The sequence below is a fragment of the Odocoileus virginianus genome, chromosome 20, assembly GCF_023699985.2.
Source record: "Odocoileus virginianus isolate 20LAN1187 ecotype Illinois chromosome 20, Ovbor_1.2, whole genome shotgun sequence".
Taxonomy (NCBI): domain Eukaryota; kingdom Metazoa; phylum Chordata; class Mammalia; order Artiodactyla; family Cervidae; genus Odocoileus; species Odocoileus virginianus.
Genome location: NC_069693.1, coordinates 26,276,977 through 26,284,651, shown reverse-complemented (window position 1 = coordinate 26,284,651; position 7,675 = coordinate 26,276,977). Strand labels below are relative to the sequence as shown.

The window sequence follows — 7,675 nt, the reverse complement described above, 5'->3', positions numbered from 1 at the left end:
GCATCCACCCGCTGCCCTCCACAGGTGGGCCCTTGGCTCAGAGCTCTCCCACCCAGCCTCGGAAATCATGTGAAGCCGCCCTAGGGCCTGAGCCCAAGAAAAGGCCCAACAGGGTGTCCAGTCCAGGTTGGGGGCACAGCCCGGAGGGCCAGGTGTTACTGGGGGAGCGCCTCCCCTCTGACCCCCTCTCCAGAAGCTAATCAAGGTAGTACTGTAGCCTCCTGCTGCTGACCCTCTACCGTTGCAATGATAGCTCCATGGCCATGAGGGGTTGAGTTTGGGCCTCTTTGTCTATGGAGCAAATCAGAAGGGGAGGAAGGCCCATTGGAGCCCTGAAAGAACTCAGAAGCTTAGAGCAGACAGCCTCACAGAACAGAGTTCGACCTATCTCTTTTAGGCAGAGTTTGGGAGCTGTGTGTTCCTGTCTGGGCCTGTTCCTCTGTGTGTGTGTCCTCAGGCGAGCCACTGCCTATCTGGGCCTGGTTTCTACTCTCCAGTGCACTGGGAGCAATCTCTGGGGTAGGACACTGCTCTAGCCTCCCTCTCCTCCAGCTATGGTCCAGGACTCCTGTCTACTCTCAGCCTATTCTTCCATAGGTGCTATGGAGGAGCATACCCGTGACCTCTCCAAGGAGTCACTGGGTGATCATTACGTATTTTCTACTGTGAAGGAGCAAGGACCCTTTGGAAGGGGAGCCTGAAGATGGAAGAAAAGCCTTTCAGAAAATTAGCCCCAGTGGCAGGAAAATTCATCAAAAGCTGGCAGAATAGCTGCTGCTGATTCATGTCTCTTACCTAAGGAACAGTTCTCTGGGCTGAGGCCAGGACTGGTAGCTTCCAGAGTCTTCCAAAGACCCCAGACCCAAAATTTCAAAACACTGGAACTTTTACTGGAATTTTCAGCATCTGGTGAGGGAGGGAGGGTGCACCATCATCTGTTTTTTTTGTTCCTGAGTCATAGGATTCTACAGTGCTAGGAAAGGCTGCTGATAGACAGTGGCCTCGAGTTTGAATACAACTGCTGTGTGATCTCAGACACTCAGTTGACCTCTCTGATCCTCTCTGCCAGGAGGAATTCTGACCTTCCCTACCTTCTAGGTGACCAATACATCTATAATATTCAGTGCATGTGTGCGAAGTCTCTTCAGTCGTGTCCGACTCTTTGCAACCATATATCGCCCATCAGGCTCCTCTGTCCATGGGATTCTCTAGGCGAGAATACTGGAGTGGGTTGCCATGCCCTCTTCCAGGGGATCTTCTGAGCTAGGGATTGAACCCAGGTTTAAATGGCAACCCACTCCAGTACTCTTGCCTGGAAAATCCCATGGACAGAGGAGCCTGGTAGGCTACAGTCAGTCCATAGGGGTGCAAAGAGTCAGAGTCGACTGAGCAATTTCACTTTCACTTTCCTGAATTGCAGCCAGATTCTTTACCACCTGAGCCACCAGGGAAGCCCATAATACTCAATACACCTGGGAAAAGAATAATTTTTCATGAAGAGTGAGGATGGAACCATATCAAAACAATTCTTGGTAGAGGGCCCATCCAGCAGGAGAACAGTCTGGATGTGGAACTCATTATTACAGTGGCACTTACCTCCCTCCCACTGCCAGGTATTATGGCAGGCAGAAGAGCTGTTGCAGGACACTCCTCCAGGGAGCACTATTTACCTGGTTTACAGTGTGAATGAGCCCCAAAATGTAACCTGAACTCCATGCCCTATGTACTCTGGACCTGCCACCTACATGCACACTTACACCACCCACGCCTCAAAAGAAGCCTCTGATGGGATCTCTTGGTTACCATCTCACCCAAAACATCCACACTGGGTGGTCTTTATAGCCCCTTCCTCTTCCAGCCTGTCCATGGCTGCCTTCAGGTCCCAGAACTGGTCTAGCCACCAGGACAGCCCGATCATTTGAAGCAGAATCCTTTGAAGGAGCTATTGATGTAACAGACCCCAGAACCACAGAGAATCCCTTCCAGGCTGGTGAGGTGGCCGTAGGATAGCAACTCTGTCAGCCTATTTTTAAGACAGTGTTACAGCGCAATTGGGAAACCCTGCCTGCAAGGATGGTTTAGAGCTCAGTAAATTGGGGAAAGAATCCAAGAACAAGGCCAAGTTTCAAGGTATCAGCAGAGAGACAAAAGGAGAGAAGATAAAAAAGGATGCATCTGGACTCAGGCATCGATAAATGAGCCAGAAGTGGTTGTTGAATTATTCAGCCTCCTTTATTGATCCATTGATCTCTATCTGCAGGTCTTGGTTTATTCTTGGTTGGCATTTCCTGTGTCTGAGACAGTGGGAAGAGAAATGGAGAGAAGAAAGGAACAGGTTTTTAAGACTCCAGAAGAGAAGAGAGGCAAGGCCAAAGAGAAATTCGGCAACAGGTATCAGGAATCTTAAAATGCCTGTATCTTTTGACATGGTGGATCTTTTTTCTGGAAATCGACCCTAAAAACACTACCCAAAACTTTTAAGAAAAAGCCTTCAAGCATCACGACATTCACAGAAGTCTTATTTTATAGCAGTGAATAACGGGAAACAATCTAAATAGTTATGTCTGACAATAAAGGATCAGCCAAGAAGTCATTAGGAGTTTTATAAGACTACATGGAGAAATACTTACGCCATAGGATTAGGTCAAAATGGAGCATTCAGAACGGTGCCCATAGGGGAACTCTGTGGTGGTCCAGTGGTGAGGACTCCATGCTTTCACTGCCAAGGGCCTGACTTCAATCCCTGATCAGAGAACTAAAATTCTGCAAGCTGCACAGCATGACCAAAAAACCCACAAAACCCTGTACATATAGAATGTCATAACTGTGTGAAGAAATGTGGATGGAAAAGGGCGAAAGAAAATATACCAAAATGTTAGCAATGATTGTCTTCAAGTGATGGGGTTCTCTTTTTTTTTCTTATATTTCCTAAATTTTCTAAAATATGCACAAGTTTTAAATAATTAAAACAAAATGTAAGGATGGAGCGAAAGACACTCATATGAGGTGTCTGCACAGAAGTAAAATAAGTATAAAGTAGTAGGGAGCCGATTCCTTCTAGAACCCAGGGTACTGCCATGTCTTAGGTCTGCTGACCATCGCCCTGGCACATCAAATGGACAGAACTGATAGGATGAGGTGATACTGCAGGGCAGTCACTCTGCAGAGTACAGTCAAAGGCTCCTGAACTCATTATTTAAAGATAAAGCATGAGGGACTTCTCTGTCAGTCCAGCGGCTAAGGCTCTATACTCCCAATGCAGGGGGCCTGGATACCATCCCTGGTCAGGAAACTGAGATCCCGCATGCTGCAACCAAGACCTGACACAGTCAAATCAATAAACATTGAAAAAAAGAAAGGAAAGAAAACAAATAAGAGTTTTCCCAGAAGAGAAAGGGGAGGAGGTCAGGCTAGATAGAAGGGACAGTGAGAGAAAAGGCCCTGAGGCATGTGGGAACCACAAGCAGGCCAGTGTGGTCGAATGGCAGGGTGCCGTGGGGAGACACAATGGGAGAAGGGATTGGGAAGGAAAGGAATGACTGTCAGGGGGGTCACATAAGCTGGGCTGAGGGCCTTTGCCTCCCAGCCATAGGCAAATCGGGGACTTCGGGGAGGGTTTCAAGCAGCAGGGCAGTGTGGTTAGAGCTCTACATTCTCCAGTTCCCCAGTTTAGTCTGTTTGCCATCACCCTCCAGAAACTCAGAGAGGAGGGAAGGGGAAGGGGAGCCATCCAGCGGCTCTCACACATGGTCAGCCAGACCCCCTGACCCCAGCCTGGCCCTCTGCCCACCACACCAGGTTCAGGCCCCACCTCTGGCCACTCAGACAAACCCCTTCACCTCCCATGACAAAGAGGCTCATTTGGTGCCTGGGCAAGATTTTGCAAACGTCAACCTTGTAATTACAAGGATGAAATCATCTGGTTCCTTTTAAGCAAACGGGTTTATTGATCCCAACACTGAAGAAATGCTATTCTGGGGAAACTTGCTCCTCTCTGCTTTCCTCTCCCTCTGGGATGGATGAATTGATAGGGGTGTTGGGGGTGGGTGGTGGCAGGGCAGTTAAGAAGGGGGAGAACTTCCCAGAAGGAAAATTCTTATGGGCCCAAGGGTGAATTGTATGGTATGTAAATTATATCTCCAAAAAATTATTTAGGGCTCAGGAAACTGCCTCTTTTAGGTGGATGATACCCCATCCTGGACTTCAGCCCATCTCCATCCAAAGACTAGAAGCTGAGTAGAGCTAGGCTTTGATGGCTCTGTGCCAACCACTAATTCCCCTTCTCTCCCACCCCCTCAACGTTCATTTGTGGCTCCAGATCCTGTTTCAGCTTTAAGATGGTACACTATTTCTTCAGTAATTGAATGGATGCTGTTTCTTTAGAATAAAGTGCACAGAGGTTCAGGGACCTGGGAGGACCTCACCCCCACTTTAAGGAGAGACAGATGTGGGTGGCTGCTGACACCGGATCTGGATAAAGCCATCCTTTCTGCTAGACCGGGGAGGCAGGATGTCTAGGCCCTGACCGACCAAGCCAAGGAGGGACAAACAGTTGGGCTCAGGGGACAGGAATGTGCAACCATCAAGGGCAAGAGCCACATCCTGCCACAAGGCCCACAGTAAGACCCCTTCACCCAACCTGTTGGGGCCCCTTTGGGAGCATGGTAGGGTGCTTCAGGAGAGTGACCCCAGCTCTCTATAAGTTCACATGCAGTTTGGTGAAGGAGACAAGCTGGACTTTGGGCATCTTTACCAGTAGAAGCCTTGTAATGGAATGGTTAAGAGCCCTAGCCCCTCTGAACCTTGGTTTCCTCATCTGTAGAATAGGGTCAATAACAACAAACTTTCAGGGTTATGATGAGGAGTGAACAAAGGATATACCCCCAGTGCTTAGCCATTTCATTAACTCTAATGGGTCAGGGTCTTGTCTGGGTCCTATGGCCACCTATTTACCTTTTCAGGGTCTCCTTTTCCTCATCTCAGATAGGGACAAGGAGGCCTGTCTTAGAAGGTGGTTGTGTGAATTAACTGAGATAAGGGGCATAAAAGCACCCTGCTCAGAGCTTCACAGTTGAACCAGACAATTAAAGGTCCCCTCAACACCCTGCTCAGCAGTGTCATCCTTTTACTGCCCACCCTTTCAAGATCAGTGGGAGCAGCTGCCCACCCAGGAAAGGAGGAGAGAGAAGGCCCTGGACTGACTGAATCCTTAAGAAAGGAAAGCTCCAAGCAGTTGGGCTTCAGAGAATTCAGCTAGGTTTATGGGGTTGGGAGGGTGTTTCTCGGCAGTGAACAGTCACCCTCAGGCTTCCATCTGTGGGCCCTACTAGAGCTGGCTGGTAGTAAACTCCTTCATGGGGTGGTGCCTGAACCAATCCATACCCACCAGACAGAAGCAAAGAGCTAAATATATGTGATGTGGGTGAAATTTTCTTTTATTAATTTCCTTTAATCCAGTTTTTAAAATAAGGGGAAAAAATGAACAACCATTAAAAAAAATAAAAAATAAAAATGCATACAGAGTTTAGCCGAGGAGCTGGCTTCCTTCAGCCTGCGGCTTGTTTCCCGGTTGTCCTGGCTGTTTGGATGCCAGACAATGCCGAGTGTGGGTTACCCTGTGGCCTGGAGTTGCCAAAGGCTGTCTGTGGTGCTGCTGTTCTGGGTCCGCCTGGCAGACTCTCCCATCCCTTTCCCTCCAGACGGCATTCCCCACCTCTGTGAGGCTGACACTTAGAGTACTCTGTCCTGCTCTGCACTCCCACTGCTTCCAGTCCAGCTCCCTCGAGCTTAGAAGGGATTTGTCTTGACCATCACCTTTTCTTTGTCAAAAATTCATGGTGGCTTTCTGCCTCAGCTGCTGCCATGGCCCCTGTGAAAAAGCTTGTGGCAAAGAGCAAAAAAAAGAAGCTGGTTCTGAAGTTTTACCTTTGACTACACCTACCCTGTAAAAGGTAACATCATAGATGCTGCTAATTTTGAGCAGTTTCTTTAGGAGAGAATCAAAGTGAATGGAAAAGACGAGAATCTTGGTGGAGGGGTTGTAACAGTCAAAAGAAGCTAGAGCAGGACTACTGTAATGTCTGAGGTGACTTTCTCCAAAAGGTATTTGAAATATCTCACCAAAAAATATTTGAAGAAGCATAATCTACATGATGGGTTTCCCAGGTGGCGCTAGTGGTAAAGAACCTGCCTGCCAATGCAGGAGACATACATAAAAGACTTGGGTTTGATTCCTGGGTCAGGAAGATACCCTGGAGGAGGGCATGGCAACCGACTCCAGTTTTCTTGCCTGGGAAATTCCATGGACAGAGGAGCGTGGCAGACTACAGTCCAAGTGACATGACTTTGTGACTAAACAACAACTACATGATTGGTTACCTATAGTTGCTAACAGCAAAGAAAGTTAGGAATTGCGTTACATCCAGATTAGTCAAGATCAAGAAGAGGAGGAACTTGAAGGTTAAAACTCAATTATCTGGAATATTTTGTATGAGTTCTTTTATATATATACATGTAATATATATAATATTATATAATTTTTAAAAAACTTTTATTTGTTTATTTTTCTTCACCACATCTCAGTTGCGACATGTGGGATCTAGTTCCCACACCAGGGATCAAACCGACCCCTGCATTGGGAGGACGTTTGGACCTAGTGATTGGACCATCAGGAAAGCCCCTCTGTATGAGTTCTCGAATAAAACTTGGGAACAGAAACAACAAAAAGTTCATGTCTGGTCTGAGCATCTAGGCCACTCTAGTGAGATTTCAACTTTTATTTATTCCACATCTCCCAGGGAAAAAACAATTATTGCTGGAGTCCAGATACCAAGGTCAGCTGCAGCTCTGTGAGCCCTACCTGGACCCACTGTGGAGTAAGAGTGCTTCCTTATGAATCATCTATCAGAGACAGAAATGAAAGGTTTTACTCTAGTATCTACCTAAACAGAATATGGTGACATTGCATGGTATCACATGGGATACCTTTTTCCTACTATGGACACCAATAGCAGAAACTCTGCTCTCTTGACCACAGTCCTTGTTGACTGACAGCAAACTCATCATCTTCCTCTTGTTCAAACGATGATTGTGTTGTCTTGGTGCCCAAAGGTCTTCTTAGCTGAACTGGGAAGATGTAAGGGAGAGAGAGGCAGCAGATGCATGAAAACTTCTGTTCCTTGTGAGTGGCTTGGTTCTGCCTTGTTAACAGGTAGAGGCTGCCTCAGTTACCTGTTAACATAAAGTGCAGATACTTTAAGGCTGGTTTTGTCTGCGCTTTGTGCTAATGTGAAGCTTCCCCCTTCAGTTTCACTGGAACCTTTAGGCAGTGAAATAAATGGCACCTTTTGCCAGATGTAGCTGATACAAACTGTTCAGTGGGCCCACCACGTACTCTTACTCCCTCCTTTTGGGAAAACTGTTCTTCCCTTCTTTCAACCATTGGCTATTCTCTGAAGTTGCCAATTGCAGGCCCCCAGTCGAAAATGGGACAGCATGTGACATAAGTGGGCCGATGTCGTCACATCTGCTTGAATGTGGTGGTTTGGCAGAGGGGAGAGTGTGGGACCCAGGTTAGGCCCCCGGGAGATGGAATCTTTGGAGACAGAGAAGTGGATGTTTCCATCCTTTGTCAGGAAATGAATGCCATTTATGAGAGGCTGAGAGAATTAGCAGT

At 47.3% G+C, this 7,675-nt stretch overlaps 1 pseudogene; it reads left to right on the top strand.

The window, feature by feature from the left end:
• Window positions 1-5,862: 5,862 nt before the first annotated feature.
• On the top strand, window positions 5,863-6,464 carry LOC110132001 (large ribosomal subunit protein eL22 pseudogene; annotated as a pseudogene).
• Window positions 6,465-7,675: the final 1,211 nt, after the last annotated feature.